A 17,935-nucleotide genomic window follows, 5' to 3' on the forward strand; every position below is an offset into this window, starting at 1 on the left:
CCCATTCCCGCTTTATTTATATGTCTTCGTTTGCGAAGGCTCCCTCTTCTACTAATCCTGTGGAGGGAAATGTAGCAACGTAAGAGCAAGGAAAAAGGCTTAACGACATAAAAGTAACACAGTACAATAACCATAAAAATTCTCAATGATCAATATTAGAATCCATTTTAAACTATACAGTTTTTCTCAAATCCTACATACATGAGACATAACTACATTGGCATTTTAATTATTCAAATTTCAAGAATAAATATAGGTGGAAATAAATCAAGCAATATGTACCCTCATCCCCAATAGTCATACGGCAATTCCCAATAAGATCATGTTCGGTGGCCTTCCAGCCTGGCCGTCAACTATTGACCATCAAGGAGTCCTCCGTCCCCTAATGAGACGTGCTCCTTTCTAGGGTTCTCTTTGGGTCACCATATGGTTCCACCCGAAATGCATTGTCAGCCAGGTGTCGTACGCTCTCAGCCTGGGTAACTTTCGGCTTTTGCCCAAGGACGAATCTAAGGGTCTGCCTTAGTCCTCCCTCCCTCGTTTCCAAATCCTAGAATGGCATACAGAATCTACAATTTTTCTTTATGAACATGCTGGGTCTATTTTAATTTACAACTTTATCTAACATAAATCATAGCAAATTTGCTTTCTGAAATGAAAGCCTAGAGAAATATGGTATTGAAACATATGCGATGCCTTTACCTTCTAACACAGTCACATATCAAATAATCATAGGAATTACACTGAGTTACCGTTATGAAGCGAGTCCATATTCACTTGCCTTGTTGTCACGTGGGAAGGAATGAGATAATGCTGACGAGAAGTTCACTGAAACAACTTGATAAGTACCCTGAACAATTATGTAACATTTGTATTAAAATTCCCCTTCAATCAACATTTCATCCTTCTAAACTTTTATTTCTTATTGCAGGTTGCATAAAAGTGGAAGTGAACAAGGCACAGGTTTAGGCAACTAAGATGGATCGATTTTCTGGTGGCAATGCTGGTGGTAATGACCAAGGCTTAAAGGATAGGGTGGTGGTATCAACACTGAAATTTTGCTACATGACCTTCGAAGGGTTCCTGATTTGGTGGACAATGAAATGGGTTGTTATTATCAATCGGTTGTAGGGATAACAATTTCTTTTAGAAGACAAGGTGTTGTTGGTATAAGAGTATGGCTGTGTAGTTTATTAAAATATGGCTATGCCATTTTTAATTCCCTCCCCTAATACATTCATGTTCCTACTTGCTAATTATAATACTATATTAAATAATCCTATGTTAACAGATCTACTACAACAGGTTAGATTTTTATATGGTGAGAACCTTATAGTTCAGTACATGGCCAAGAAAGTGTGCCCACTTACATGATGATCCCCATCGTCCAATTGATGGGCTCAACCTAACCAATGTATAAGCACATTTTCTTTCACATAAATTCCATCTTTTTAGACATATGATCACACCCTTTCTTCCCTGGACCTCCCTCTTGTAATAAAATATAAGATGCTAACAAGGGTGGGCCAAGGTAGAAAGAGAGTGGTTTTATTCATTGAAATGGCCACTCCCTTGCATTCTAGCCAGTCTGCGACTCCATCTGTGATGGCTCGTGTAGAGTGCAAATCACCTAAATGGAGTACATTCTGCCCTCACTCCCTTTCTTTCCTGAGACACCCCCTCCCCTTTAATAGTGTATACACGAAATATAAAGGGGCTGCCATGGGAGAAAAGAGAATGAATTTATCACTCTACTCATTCTCTTATACCCTGTTTCTCTTTCCCTTCTTCCCAAATGAATTTCTTATTAAAATTTGACAATGATAAAGAGGGTTTGGTTTTATAAAATCAAAAGAAAGGGAATGTTAACATGCTCCATGGCAAAACCCTTCGATCGATCTAGCAAATCAGAAGGGTAAATTTTTTTATTTTTGAGTACCTATTTGAGGCGAGCAGATCTTCGGCCAGAAATCCGAACCGGTGAGTCCCTTCTCTTCTTCTTCTTCTTTGGATTCTACTCTCTCTCAAACTCTCATTTACAGTAGGAGGGAGATGAGAAAAAAAATGGGTTTGTAAAACCCACGATTGGGTTTTATAGGCTCAAGTTCCTTGCTTTCTAATTACCCTAACAATTCGTATCTTTTGCATGTCTAAATTTCATAGATTTTCTAATTTACCATATGAGAGAATCCTAATGGGGTGTAATTGCCACCCCTCATTACCCTAATTTAGGAAATTAGGATTTTGTAAGGAAGCAAACCTCTCTCTAAATATCCTATTTCCAATTAAATTTGTGTCTGTCATCTTTTCTTATCCTCTTTCCTTCTTCTTCTTTTTTTTTGCATCATATGGGAAAGAGATCCCACGATTTTGGGTTTCTATAAAACCCCTAAATCGTGAGATGTATTTTGGGTGTCTTTATCAATGTGACTTAGTGTTTTTAGTAGGGTGTTAATACCAATAAAGTACATGGTTAATTTGAGGGCGTTACATTCTACCCCCCTTAATGAGAATTTCGTCCCCGAAATTCACTATTCTAGAAGAACAAGGAAATGGTGTGTCGCATAGGCTATCAAATACCGTACCTCATAACTTGAGCTGAATATGGGATCAAGGAAACTGAACAAATAAAAAAAAAAAAATCATACCTCAGAAATAGTGGAAAAATTTTCACCCACAACTTCTCCAGGCAAAACCTCAAACTTTGCCTTTTTCTTTAAGGCACTAGTGACTTCCATCCCCGAGTATGGCGGGGTCTCACTCACGCCCAGTATAATATGTGCTCTCCTAGAACAAGTTTCTTCCACAAGTCGGTGCCTAGACCCACTGGGATTATTTCTTGCAATGATGGTCGTGTCGTTCCTTGACGAGGCATCAGGGACGTCCTTGGTCTCTGAGGGTTCACCTTCAGAGACACTATCTTCTATTATAATGACCTCAGGTTCCCGCCTTTTTACCCTGAGTGACTCCTGATCTTTTTGATGTTGCTTAGCTGAACTTTTTCTAGCGGTCACAAGTAGTCTAGCCATCCTTCAGTTATCGCATTAGATGCCTCAGCACTGTCGTTAACGAGTGCAAAGAAACGATTCACTGACCCTCCTTGCGCCTTCTCATCTTGATTCAGAGGGCGATATTGGTTCCTCTTCTCTTGATTTTGCGGCTGGTTCTGATTACCCCTCCACTGATTCCGCTGAGGGGCAGACTGTCTCAGAGTCTGAGGCTGATGTTGGGTTGGGGCCCCACTTTGCTGTCTGCCCAGCCTAGGGCAGTTGTAGTGTTTGTGGTTAGGGTCCCCACAGGAATAGCATACATCCATGCCCCTCCAGCATTTTCCCGCATGTCTCTTTCCGCAAGTTGGACATACCGGGATAGTATGACTCACATCCTCTGACTTCTGCTTCTTTAGAGGTGGTGGTTGATTTCGGTTCGCAGAGGATTGCGCCCTTGCAGCCGAAACAATCCTTTCGCTTCTCTCTGCGACTTCCGCCTTCGCACAGGCCTCTGCTAAGGTCTGAGGATTAAGGATAATAATGCTGGCCATAAGGGTGGGGCGGAGCCCGTCCACAAACTTCCTTACCCTATCCTCCTCAGTGGCGGCATAACCCGGGGCATAGCGGAATAGAGTCCTGAATCTTGCCCCATACTGGGCCACCAACAACCTTTCTTGCTTCAGTGCTGCGAATTCTTCAGCCAGTGAGTCCTTTACATGTACAGGAAAGAACTGGACATTAAATCTCGCCTTGAATTGGCTCCAAGTCTCGGTGGTCGCCTTCGGGTAATTCTGTACGGTGGTTCTCCACCAGACTCCTGCCTCGCCAGTGAAAAGAAATGAGGCCAACCTAATCTTCTGTTCATCATTGCACGCCATGACAGCAAAGATACGTTCCACGCTCAAGATCCAGCTGTCGGCCACCATAGGATCTCCCACCCCAGTGAATTCAGGAGGGTGATAATCCCTGAACTGACGATGGAGTTTGGTAGGATCTTCCCTTGGCTGACGCACGGCCAAATTTGCCGCAATACTCCGGAGAGCCTCCTGATTCGCTGCTTGGGACTGCGCTTGACCCCTAAGTATCTCCGTAAGCATGTGCAGAGGGTCTTGCTCCTCTTCCTGGCCATCTCTCCCAGCTCCTCTTCTCTGGTAAGTATTCATCTTCTGCCAAGACAAGCCTACAATTAATTCCAGGAAAATATCCTTCTTACACAGCAAATTTACATTTTCAGGGTGTGTTGGAAGATTTTAAACCCATTCGTCCTAGCGATCTATGTTGGTGTGTGTTTTCCTTTAAGTTTGTTCAGAGATAATAGGAAGGTGCCATAACTTTTAATTATTTAGGTCTTCGCATCCCATCTTAAGACGTACCCAAGACTCGTTCACCAGGTTCCTCATAGCCTAAACCTGGCGGCTCTGATACCACAACTGTAACGACCCGATTTCCAGAACCAGGCTGCTACACCTATTTTGACAAATCACCTGAATTATTTTTTTTTTTTTAAAGAACAACTTAATTGAGCGGAAGCATTCACAATAATAAAATCCATCCATAATTTTAAAACTCACTCTGTTCCAAATTAAAGACCTAGCATTCCAAATAAAATTTATTACAGCCCGAAATTTAATAACTTAGACTGAGTTTAATAAAACGACAGGTGACCCATCTGTCACCCCACCCTCTCTATTTATTTCCCCATTCCCACTTTATTTATATGTCTTCGTTTGCGAAGGCTCCCTCTTCTACTAATCCTGTGGAGGGAAATGTAGCAACGTAAGAGCAAGGAAAAAGGGTTAACGACATAAAAGCAACACAGTACAATAACCATAAAAATTCTCAATGATCAATATTAGAATCCATTTTAAACTATACAGTTTTTCTCAAATCCTACATAAATGAGACATAACTACATTGGCATTTTAATTATTCAAATTTCAAGAATAAATATAGGTGGAAATAAATCAAGCAATATGTACCCTCATCCCTAATAGTCATACGGCAATTCCCAATAAGATCATGTTCGGTGGCCTTCCAGCCTGGCCGTCAACTATTGACCATCAAGGAGTCCTCCGTCCCCTAATGAGACGTGTTCCTTCTAGGGTTCTCTTTGGGTCACCATATGGTTCCACCCGAAATGCATTGTCAGCCAGGTGTCGTACGCTCTCAGCCTGGGTAACTTTTGGCTTTTGCCCAAGGACGAATCTAAGGGTCTGCCTTAGTCCTCCCTCCCTCGTTTCCAAATCCTAGAATGGCATACAGAATCTACAATTTTTCTTTATGAACATGCTGGGTCTATTTTAATTTACAACTTTATCTAACATAAATCATAGCAAATTTGCTTTCTGAAATGAAAGCCTAAAGAAATATGGTATTGAAACATATGCGATGCCTTTACCTTCTAACACAGTCACATATCAAATAATCATAGGAATTACGCTGAGTTACCGTTATGAAGCGAGTCCATATTCACTTGCCTTGTTGTCACGTGGGAAGGAATGAGATAATGCTGACGAGAAGTTCACTGAAACAACTTGATAAGTACCCTGAACAATTATGTAACATTTGTATTAAAATTCCCCTTCAATCAACATTTCATCCTTCTAAACTTTTATTTCTTATTGCAGGTTGCATAAAAGTGGAAGTGAACAAGGCACAGGTTTAGGCAACTAAGATGGATCGATTTTCTGGTGCAATGCTGGTGGCAATGACCAAGGCTTAAAGGATAGGGTGGTGGTATCAACACTGAAATTTTGCTACATGACCTTCGAAGGGTTCCTGATTTGGTGGACAATGAAATGGGTTGTTATTATCAATCGGTTGTAGGGATAACAATTTCTTTTAGAAGACAAGGTGTTGTTGGTATAATAGTATGGCTGTGTAGTTTTTAAAATATGGCTATGCCATTTTTAATTCCCTCCCCTAATACATTCATGTTCCTACTTGCTAATTATAATACTATATTAAATAATCCTATGTTAACAGATCTACTACAACAGGTTAGATTTTTATATGGTGAGAACCTTATAGTTCAGTACATGGTCAAGAAAGTGTGCCCACTTACATGATGATCCCCACCGTCCAATTGATGGGCTCAACCTAACCAATGTATAAGCACATTTTCTTTCACATAAATTCCATCTTTTTAGACATATGATCACACCCTTTCTTCCCTGGACCTCCCTCTTGTAATAAAATATAAGATGCTAACAAGGGTGGCCCAAGGTAGAAAGAGAGTGGTTTTATTCATTGAAATGGCCACTCCCTTGCATTCTAGCCAGTCTGCGACTCCATCTGTGATGTCTCGTGTAGAGTGCAAATCACCTAAATGGAGTACATTCTGCCCTCACTCCCTTTCTTTCCTGAGACACCCCCTCCCCTTTAATAGTGTATACACGAAATATAAAGGGGCTGCCATGGAAGAAAAGAGAATGAATTTATCACTCTACTCATTCTCTTATACCCTGTTTCTCTTTCCCTTCTTCCCAAATGAATTTCTTATTAAAATTTGACAATGATAAAGAGGGTTTGGTTTTATAAAATCAAAAGAAAGGGAATGTTAACATGCTCCATGGCAAAACCCTTCGATCGATCTAGCAAATCAGAAGGGTAAAATTTTTTATTTTTGAGTACCTATTTGAGGCGAGCAGATCTTCGGCCAGAAATCCGAACCGGTGAGTCCCTTCTCTTCTTCTTCTTCTTTGGATTCTACTCTCTCAAACTCTCATTTACAGTAGGAGGGAGATGAGAAAAAAAATGGGTTTGTAAAACCCACGATTGGGTTTTATAGGCTCAAGTTCCTTGCTTTCTAATTACCCTAACAATTCGTATCTTTTGCATGCCTAAATTTCATAGATTTTCTAATTTACCATACGAGAGAATCCTAATGGGGTGTAATTGCCACCCATCATTACCCTAATTTAGGAAATTAGGATTTTGTAAGGAAGCAAACCTCTCTCTAAATAATCCTATTTCCAATTAAATTTGTGTCTGTCATCTTTTCTTATCCTCTTTCCTTCTTCTTCTTTTTTTTTTGCATCATATGGGAAAGAGATCCCACGATTTTGGGTTTCTATAAAACCCGTAAATTGTGAGATGTATTTTGGGTGTCTTTATCAATGTGACTTAGTGTTTTTAGTAGGGTGTTAATACCAATAAAGTAAATGGTTAATTTGAGGGCGTTACATTAATATTATATCCTTCTTAGGCTTTCGACTTATCTTGGATAGATTCATATGTTACTATCTTTGCCAATGATAAGTACTTTGTTCCATGTGCCCTATCTTGAAAATTCTCTAGAATTATTCTTCATAGGACTCTACCTTAATTGTTCATCTCATTTCCTATGAGTTCTCACTCATATCATGTGCGTTTGAAGCTAAGTACATCATTTTTCATGATAAGATCCATTGGCTATGCAATCATTGTCATATCTTTAGCCATTTTGCATTATCATGCCATACCCTATAGGTTTTATCTAAGGCCAATGACAAATACTTAGGGGGAGAGCCAAATTGTCTCATTTGTATACTTATATGAACTATTATTATATGCTCACAATGTCCATTGCCCCATTTGTTGTGCTTAACATGTAAATCTTTTTGATCAAATCAAAAAAAAAACTGCTTGTCATGCACTGTACTCAATGCTTCTTGCTAAATCTTTTATGATAAGCATTAGGAGAGCTCAAAATGTTATATCATTCATATTTCATGGACCACACGGTTACTTTATTGTTACCATTTTCCTGTGCCCATCTTGCATAGCTCTACATAGGACCAAACATAGAACTATCTTACAAATGCTAATCATATCTCTATGTTTTGCTTGTCCCTATCCCTATCATGTGTATTCAAGTTGATTACCTTATTATCATGATAGTTTTTTAATAGAACCTTCAAATTTCGTATCTTCTCAATCACTTCACTTGTTATGCTATGCCGTGATTGATCTATGTTCATGCTGTTGCGAAAGAGATTAGAAAGAAAGTGTGTGAGTTGGGTATCTCCCCCTCACCCTTTTATTAATATAATAAAAGCTGTACAATAACTACAATGACTAAAATGCCCATAGGCATATAGGCTTATTCTAACACTTCCCCTCAAGCTGGAATGTATAAATTGTACCTTCCTAGCTTGTTACATATGTCACTCAGTTTTAATTTATTTAATGATTTGGTAAACATGTCAGCCAACTGTTCTGCAGAACGAATAAATACAGCGCGTATCTCCCTTTTCTGGATTCTCTAACGAATGAAATGACAGTCAACTTCAATATGCTTTGTTCTCTCATGAAAGACCGGATTCGTCGCAATATAGATAGCTGCTCTGTTGTCACAATACAACTATGACGGCGAAGGAAACACAATACCAATCTCAGCTAGGAGTGATCTCAACCAAATAATCTCAGTCGTAGTATGCGTCATGGCTCTATATTCTACCTCTGCACTTGATTTTGCAATGACATCTTCTTTCTTACTTTTCCATGAAACTAGGTTACCTCCAACAAAGGCACAATACCCGGTAGTCGATCTCCTATCCACAGGGGATCCAGCCCAATCAGCATCTGAGAACCCCTCAATTCGTGTATGACCATGTCGTTTGAATAATAATCCCTTTCCTGGTGCACGTTTAAGATATTTGAGTATTTGAATCATTGCATTCCAATGCGAAGTACGAGGAGAGGTCATGTACTGGCTAACCACCCCAACGGCATAGGATATATCAGGGCGAGTAATCATAAGGTATATAAGTTTGCCCACAAATCTTCTATACCTACCAAGATCCTTCAACAACTCACCCTCTTCTAGAACCAGCTTCACATTTGGATCCATGGGTGCAGCTACAGGTTTCACACCAAGATTTCATGTCTCTTCTAACAAATCCAGAATGTACTTCATCTGTGATAGAGACAAACCATTAGAAGAATATGCAACCTCTATCCCAAGAAAATATTTGAGACGTCCCAAGTCCTTTGTCGCGAACTCTTTTTGTAGGAAGGCTTTCAGTTTCTGAATTCCCCCTGAGTCACTCCCTGTAATAATGATGTCATGAACATATACAATTAACATAATGCATTCTGCTGAGGACTGATGACTAAATACTAAGTGATCCACACCACACTGCTTGAGGCCAAACCTCATAACTGCCTCGCTAAATCTGCCAAACCATGCACGCGGCGATTGCTTCAACCCATAAATTGCTTTTCTGAGGCGATAGACTGATGAGGACAACTCCCCCTAAGTAACATAACCTGGTGGTTGCTCCATATACACCTCTTCAAGGAGGTCGCCATGCAGAAAAGCATTTTTCACATCTAATTGGTGAAGATGCCATCCATTATTTACTGCAAGGGAGAGGAGAACCGGAACAGAAGGAATCTTCGCTACTGGGGAAAACGTCTCATGATAGTCGACACGAAATGTCTGAGTGTAGCCCTTGGCCACCAGACGAGCCTTCAGTTGATCAACCGTGCCATCAGGCAGATATTTAATGGAGAACACCCAACGGCATCCTACAAGACGAGCACCAGCAGGTAGAGAAACTAGATCCCATGTGTGATTAGAATGCAGAGCTCCCATTTCAAGATCCATTGCAGCTCGCCATGAAGAGCCTCATCCAGAGATTGGGGTAACACAGCAGGAGACACAGACAAGACAAAGCTTTTGAAAGGAATAGTTAGACGATCATAAGAGACAAAATTAGAAATGGGGTCAGCAGTAGAATGAGAATGAGTACGTGAAGCAATAGGAGAGTCAGAAACAACTACAGGAGACGAAGGTACCTGATGAGAGGGTAAAGAGATCTCTGCCTGTGAAGACAATTTGTCGGTGTGAGGAAGCTGTGCCTGTTGTTGACGATGTTGATATTGGACTTTAGTAGGGGGATGAGCCACCCTAACACGAATCAACCTGTCCAGTGGGGCAAGCAGGAGGAGGTGCTAAGGAAGTCAGAGGAAGAGGGGGAAGAACAAGAAGAGAAATTGTCACATCAGGTTCCGTTCTGACAACATGAGGAACGGAGGTAGAGCCAAAGAATGATTCTGATTCAAAAAAGTTCACATCAGCTGATACATACCAACGGCGCAGACGCGGACTATAGCAACGATATCCTTTCTGGGTGCGAGAGTAACTGTAACGACCCGATTCCGTCAAGTCGCTACGAGCAAAAGAACAAAGCAAAAATCATGGAAATATTTTTTTTTTCTTTTAAGGTAATCAACAACCACAACAAAATCTTATTCCAAATTAAATAAGTCTTACCATAACAAGGGTCCTTTCAATATTCATACTCCAAATGAAAAGAAAAGTTGTAAATCCCTAAAGTCTAAACTAAGAAAAGTCTCGACAAAATAAAAATAGCAAATGACGTAAGACATCAAAGCGCAAAAATCCCAGAAGCGAACTCTCTGATCACACGGTCCCTTATCCCATGGTTCCTTCGTTTGCAAATGCTCCGCCATCTAACGCCTCAACCCCTGTGGTGGAGGAAACAACGTTAGAGCAGGGTCCTCCAGAGACCGAGCAGAGTAAGAAAGACAATATAAAAAGTGCAGGCAATATAATCCAGATCCTCAGCAATATATAGCAACAATAATAAAGACTGGAAAGGAATTACACTATTCATGGCAATATAAATAAAAGAGTGACAATGATTTAAATTTATACTATGTATGCAACAATTATGTAAATTGAGACAGCACATTCCCCAGGTACATCCGGCTTTTCCCCAGTTTACTTTACTGTCAGTTCTTTTCTGACTTTCTCATTTTATTTTTTTTGCCGGTGTCCTTGCCGCACGACTACCCACTACCCCTGTCTAAAGGTAGTGGCGTTATGGACTCGGATTTCGGTCTCGCATTTAATGCCGAGCTGTTTCGGGGATACTATCCCTTTTGGATGGTTTGCCAACGAAAGGCTGTACACGCTTCTCACGTTGGCCTTTGGACCTTAGGTCCCAGGATGATACCACCACACCCTTAAGTTCCCCTTCACTCTCCCCCATGTATGATATGCAAGTTAGAAATTTTAAAGTACATTACCTTTGTCTCTTTTCCTGCATTCTTTCGCATAAGGTTTAAAACAATTTATTTTTCATCTCATTCCATTTTATTCCAGGCAAGCAAGTATAATTAAACTAAGCAGGTATCGATAAGACAAAATTTTATAAGTAGAGCTACATTGCATAGACAAATTATATTGAAAGCCATTACAAAGCAAGGTCTAGCTGTCACCTGCCTTCCAGTTAGATTTGTGGATAAAAATTTGACGAGCTCCCTAGAGGAGGTGAGAAGATTCATAACCTGGCAAGGATGAGATACATAGTTTATACACTAATTTATACATCAAAACTGTACCATGTCTATTTAGTTATTATACATAGATTTTTACGTATACATTAGTTTATACGCATTACCATTCAAAAGAACATTTATACGCATACATATGTACTGTGTTCTTTTTTTTTTTTTTAAACAAAGATGTGGGTTTTGCAGGTGATGAAATCGTGAGATTTGGCATGGAGAAATCGAAAATGGAATGGGTAAAGAATAGATCACTTTATTTATTTTCCTCTTTTTGCATCTTGCTTTCTTTGATTACTGAATCCATATATTTCTTTTTAACACAGATTGGGTTTTTTTTTTTTTTGCAGGTGTTGTAACATGAGATTGAGCATGGAAGAAAAACGTGGAAACGAAATGGGTAATGTATAGATTTCTGTATTTATTTATTTATTTTTCCTTTTTGCATCTAGCTTTCTTAGTTGCAGAAACCCTAAATTCGTTTTAACGTAGATGTCGGTTTTCTGCAGGTTTTTGGAGCTTGAGATTTGGGCATGGCAAAATCGTGGAAGTGAAATGGGTTTTGAAGAATAAATAGAGAGTGTTTCATCGCATACACGGTTTGGGGATGCCGTTCCATGGCTTCCAAAAAAAATAGAAGAAGAAGTTGCATGGGATTTCAAGTAGATATTGATCAAGGGTTTCAAGTAAAACTCAAAAGAAGCGTACCTCTCGGCTGGTGAATGGGGAAGACGAAAAAGCACGATGGGTTTCCCGGCCAAGAACCGTCCGAGCCTCTCTTTTCTTCCTCTCTCTCTCACTGTATTCTTTCCCCTTTTCTTCTCTTGATTTAGATCTTAACAATAAGGTATGTAACTGATTTAGGTGGGATTTTTAAGTTTTTCTAAGCAAGGATGGGTGTTACCACAAAATAAATACGATCCATAAAGAAATCTTCATTTTTGCCCATTCTTCTCTGAAATTTTGAGATCGTGATTTCCTTCCTCATAATTTCCAACCGTTTTTCCTTTTTTTTTTAACGTTACTAGTCTTCTTAATTTAGTCATCAAATGACCCTAATTACTTCCCTTAATTATGAATATTGAATGGCTTTATGCAGTTTTAAAAAAAAAAAATAGATTTAACGAGGGTAGTCTTTACAGTAACCCAGAAAAACACATCGTTCTGACCGAGGGTCAAGCTTGTCGCAGCCAGGTCTCAAATGATGGACAAAACAAATGCAGCCAAAGACAAGGGGCGTAAGAGGGAATGAATCCTGATGTGGATAAACGATGTGAAATGGAGAATCCCCATGAAGCACCGAATATGGAAGACGATTGGAGAGGAAACAAGCAGTGAGAATGGCGTCAGACCAGTAGGTTTTAAGAACATGCATCTGGAAGAGGAGAGTGCGAGCCACCTCAAGTAGATAGCGCAGTTTTCTTTCGGCGACACCATTTTGCTGCGAGGTGTAAGCACAAGAGGATTGATGGATAATGCCATGAGAGGAGAGATAATCCTGAAAGCCACCAGTACCAGAGAAAAACTCACTTGCATTATCAGTACGCAGGCATTTAAGACAGCCACTAAGCTGGTTTTTTATTTCATTATGAAAATTTTGAAATGCAGAGAAGACCTGGGAGCGTTCTCTCAAAGATACAGCCAAGTCATTCCAGAGTAATCATCAATAAAAACAGCAAAATACTGAAATCCATTATTCGACGCGACCCTAGAAGATTCCCATACATCACAATGAACGAGCTGAAATAAACTATCTACTCTAGTGACAACTCAAGAAGGGAAAGACACTCTATGATGCTTCCCGAGTTCACAAGACTGACAATGAAATGGAGAGACAGAAGAGGGAACTAAGGATGTCGCCCGGAGGCCCTGAAGTGATGGGTGACCCAGTCGACAGTGCCACTGAAAGGAATCCACTGAACTGTGTAAGGCTGACGAAGAGGGGCTGTAGTCAAGACGGTACAGGCCATCCACCTCACAACCCGATCCAATCGTCCTCCCAGTCGAAAGATCCTGAAAAAAGACAGTAAGATGGAAAGAATGAGATAGAGCAAGAAAGATTTTTCGTAATTTGGCTAACAGATAATAAACTAAAAGGAGATTTAGGGACACACAATACTGAAGATCGCGGAAGATGAGGTGAAGGACATGTGGTACCAATACTAGTGATAGGTATAGTGGAACCATCAGCTAAAGTAATGGACTGAAAAGCAGATGGAAAAGTGCGAAAAGAAGAGAGCTGTGATGAGTTACCAGTAATATGGTTTGAGGCTCTTGAGTCAATGATCCAGGACCGGAGCTAGAAAGTAATGTAGTATGTGAACTACCTGGCTGGGCAAAGCCCACAGTGGCCTATGAAGCACTCTGTCGAAGGCGCTGGAGCTCCTCATAGTCTACCCGCGTAAAGGAGAATGAGTCATCAGCAGGTGGCAAGGCAGGAGCAGAGACGACTGAATCAGATGGGACAGAAGTGCTGAGATGAGCTGATCGAGGCGACCTGAGCTCGGGGTGCAATGTGTAACAAGTCTCAATGACATGGCCATCGCGCTGGCAGTAGGTGCAATAAGGACGGCCACGCCCACTCCCAACACGACCATGGCCACGAGCTCGTGAAAAAGAACCACCATCCCGAGAAGGACGAGTACCACCACCACTATCATATGCTGCAAGAGCTGAACTTTCAGAAGTAGGGCGGGAGGGAGTCTCGCTAACGCACTGCTGAGCTCAGAAGTAAGTCTCGCGCAACGAAGGAATGTTCCCAGAACCAAGAATTTGATGGCGCAGATGGGTAAACTCTGGGCCTAGACTCTCAAGATAGTGCACCACTCGAATATGTTCCTGTTGACGCCGGAGAACATTAATATCATAAGTGAGTGGCAGAAAGACATCAAGCTGCTGACATAAAGAGATGAACTTCCTGTAATGAGTCTCAAGACACATGTCGTCACGACGGAGCTGTATCCACTTAGAGTAAGTGGAACATATGCGAGTGATGTTCTCAACCCCAGAATACGTCACTGCAGTATGATCCCAGATCTCCTTGGCAGTCGGAAGAAATCAGAGTAGAACAAATATCAGGAGTCATACTCTGCCATAGAAGACTCCGTATCAATGCATCTTCCTGCTCCCAGCGAGTATACGTAGGATCCTTAGGCGAAGGAGGATCCTCATGAAGGAAACGGACTTTGCCTCGCCCAAGTAGGTAAGTCTCAATTGCAACCTTCCACGGTAAATAGTTGGTTCCATCAAACTTGGCAATATTCAACTGTGGGTAAGAATTTTCCACAGGTGCCAAGTGAGAAGAAGAAGAAGAAGAAGGGGCTGAGGTTTTGGTAGAGGCACTGACGTCAGTGGTCATGCCAATGGAGTGATCAACAATGACGGGAGGATCCATAACGACAACGAATATAGACGAACAAATAAACCACTACCAACGGCAACAGCAAATAGAAATGAGAGAAAGATAGGCAGAACCAACTAATCAATAGAAAGAGTTATATGATGATGTCAAAGGTGCAGGGCATGAGTATAGAGAAACCCATAAAGAACCAAGAAGATGCTAAAAGAGAAATGGAGAAGAGGATTAAAGAAGATCAGCACATTGAGCAAAGAAAAATAATGAAACGCAAGACCAGAAAAATAGATTAGGGTTTAAAAGAGGGTTTTAGAGGGTATAATAGGTGGAGCAGGTTGGGTTTGAAGGGAGGGTACGACGGGGTGCTGGGGAGGGCAGGAAGGGGGCGGGGTAAAAGAGAGGAGAAGTAGCGGCACTGTGGCGGCACTGTAGCAGTACTATAGCAGGATTAGGGTTAGGATTAGGTGAGAGAGAGGGAGAAGGGGGAGTGTTTAGGGTTAGGGTTAGGGTTGATGGAGAAGATGGAGGGTAAAGGTTTCCCTAGGGATAAGAAACCTTAGTGCTTTGATACCATGTTGCAAAAGAGATTAGAGAGAAAGTCTGTGAGTTGGGTATCTCCCCATCACCCTTTTATTAATATAATAAAAGCTGTACAATAACTGCAATGACTAAAATGCCCATAGGCATATAGACTTATTCGAACACATGCATAACAAAATTTAGGGGGAGTGCTTAATATGTTTATACTTGGATACCTAAAAAAAAAAGAAAAAAAGGGGTGGATATCTTACTTACCTATGATGCTTCATTCTTATCATGCATTATTCACTTTAAGCACATCATATTCATGATAAGTAGATAGGGGGAGTGCTTATTGCACATCTAGGCATATTAGTTTGAGCTTTCACTATTGAAACCTTCCTTTTTGCTGCTGCCAAAAGGGGGAGAATTTTGAAATTGATTAAGAAGTCCATGTGTATATGCACTACATGTTTTATATTGATAATTTGCAGTTATGCATGTAGTGAGGGGGGGTGTTACACTTCATTTTATATCTCTTTGATATTATTTGTCTATTCTTTTGATATCTCCTAGCTCCTAATCAATTTGGTTAGCCATCATAAAAAAGGATGAGAATGTTAGCCCAAGGGTTCCCATGAGTTCAACTACTCACCTTTACCTTCTTGTTTTGATGCTAGCAAACCCAAATTGATTAGTCTTTATAGACTAATGTGTTGCCTTGGAGTGTTGTGCCTTAAACAGGAACTTCATACGTCATATCGCCCTTACACAATACAACATGACACAAGGCTTGAGGATCAACATGCACAAATGAACTAAGAGAGCTTGCACACATTGGATGAACCATCATTGGAAGATGTCCAAGCATATAGCTCAAGTTGAGGATCCCACAAGTATGCCTAGGATATGCCAAGAGGAGCTTGAAGTTGAACAAAGTGTTGGAGACCTTCTCATGCCTCAAAAGGGAAGATTCACTCAAGAAGAGAATTCACGTATACCAAATCATTCTTAAGTGTTCACTTACAGGCCAAAAGCCCAAGGAAGACCTTTGAAGACAATACGATTAAGGTGCTAAGTAGTTTAACTTTATAGATTGTATTGGAGATCTTTTTCAAGTGGTTTTGCATTTCAAAGTGTTTTTCAATCCACTCTCAAAACCAACCTTGAAACCTATTTGTATTTCATGTAAAATCATTTTCAAAGGTCGTAAATGTTATTAAAACAAAAGTTTATAGTCCAAGAACGAAAGCCCAAGTGCTAACCAAAGTTTACAAATGAAAATGAATGACATTAGCACTTGAATTGTGAAAACAACAGCTTAAAACTGATTTAAATGGTTCAAAACATCTTCAAATATTTTTGAAAATATTTTTAACATATAGCTCTCATTTTCTCATGTCCGTAGAGTATTAGAACATCAAAATCTGATAAGAAACGAGGGAGATATGAATTTTACAAGAAGCGATTGAAAAACTGTTTTTTGCTAGAATTCCAACAGGCCAGTGGAGAGCTACCGCCCTACCGCGGTCGACTGGGCACTCCCGCGGGTTACCGTAGTTGGGCGAAAAACTAGCCGTTGGGGCATAACGGCTAGTTGCTTTTTTGACCCCTTTTTTTCTTTTCTTGTCTAAATATTGAGCAATTATTGTAGGCTATAAATATGATGTTTTCTCATGAATTCTAAGATTTTTGAACTTATTGAAAACCTAATTTGAGCTTTAACCTTTAAATCTATTGATTTCTTCAAAGAGTTTTGAACTTGCACATCTATTTGAAGAAGATCTCCTTAGGCTTAATTGTTCTCTATTCTTGGAGAGACTTGTGAGCTTTCATTGTTAATGTATCAAGCCTAACAAGAGGCCAAAAAGAGTGCTTCATTATTTGTTCTTTATTATATTGAGGGTCTTTGATTCATACCACTAAGAAAAGTGAATCAAGATTGTGAAGAGAGTTTTACGCTTCGGCCTTTGAGAAAGGAAAACTTGATTGTAATAGAGGATCTACGATTTGGCCTGTTAACAAAGGTGAATCGGGTGCAAAGAGGGTTTGTTCCCTCGGAGGTGGAGAAGTGATTGTACGGCTTGGAGATTTGGCTATAGTGGGATCTCACCATTAGTGGAGTACCCAAGGAGACAAACTTGGAAGAGTGGAGTAGGTCTTATTGATAGACCGAACCACTATAAATTTTTGTGTCTTCATTGTGTGGTATTTCTCTCTACCTTTTTTATTGTTTCTTAATTTTTGTTTGGTGATTGGTAATATCTCTTTCTTCATTTTCCACCAAGCATATTTGAACAAGGCTTAGAATAATCTAGGATTAATCTCACACACCTTTCTATTTAGAGCAAAAAAATTAAATTGACCAATTCACCCCCTCCCCCCCTCTTGGGTTGCCCTATTGGGATTTCACTCATCTACTCCTCAATTGGAGCCACCCCCACCTTTTTACGAATGTCTTCATTTTTAATTCTATCTAGCCATGTGAAATTAAAAATGAAGACATTCGTAAAAAGGTGAGGGTGGCTCCAATTGAGGAGAAGATGAGAGAGCACCGCTTAAGATGATTAATATTTCATCATGGGCATTGTCTTTTCCATGAAACCCACTTTCTACTAGAAAAATAAATAATACAGCATAGTCAGTGAAAACCACAAAATACACTTGATATGGGAATATAAAAAACTTTATATAACCAGGTAAGGAGAAAGGGATCATTTTAGACTGTGATATGAAATGGGCCACAGTTTGAAAGTGGTCCGCTCATTTT

At 40.2% G+C, this 17,935-nt stretch overlaps 2 long non-coding RNA genes across 2 annotated transcripts; both read left to right on the forward strand.

The window, feature by feature from the left end:
• Positions 1 to 1,567: 1,567 nt before the first annotated feature.
• On the forward strand, positions 1,568 to 5,974 carry LOC143858053 (uncharacterized). Its single transcript, XR_013238849.1, has 2 exons — positions 1,568 to 1,980; positions 5,618 to 5,974. It is a non-coding gene; the product is annotated as an uncharacterized LOC143858053 (long non-coding RNA).
• A 484-nt stretch (positions 5,975 to 6,458) lies between these two features.
• LOC143857493 (uncharacterized) lies at positions 6,459 to 12,230 on the forward strand. The gene is made up of 4 exons (XR_013238673.1): positions 6,459 to 6,664; positions 11,484 to 11,530; positions 11,642 to 11,691; positions 11,801 to 12,230. It is a non-coding gene; the product is annotated as an uncharacterized LOC143857493 (long non-coding RNA).
• Positions 12,231 to 17,935: the final 5,705 nt, after the last annotated feature.

Source organism: Tasmannia lanceolata, unplaced genomic scaffold (assembly GCF_043159265.1).
Source record: "Tasmannia lanceolata isolate RefF3 unplaced genomic scaffold, GAP_Taslan_0.1 ptg000025l, whole genome shotgun sequence".
In the NCBI taxonomy this organism is placed as follows: domain Eukaryota; kingdom Viridiplantae; phylum Streptophyta; class Magnoliopsida; order Canellales; family Winteraceae; genus Tasmannia; species Tasmannia lanceolata.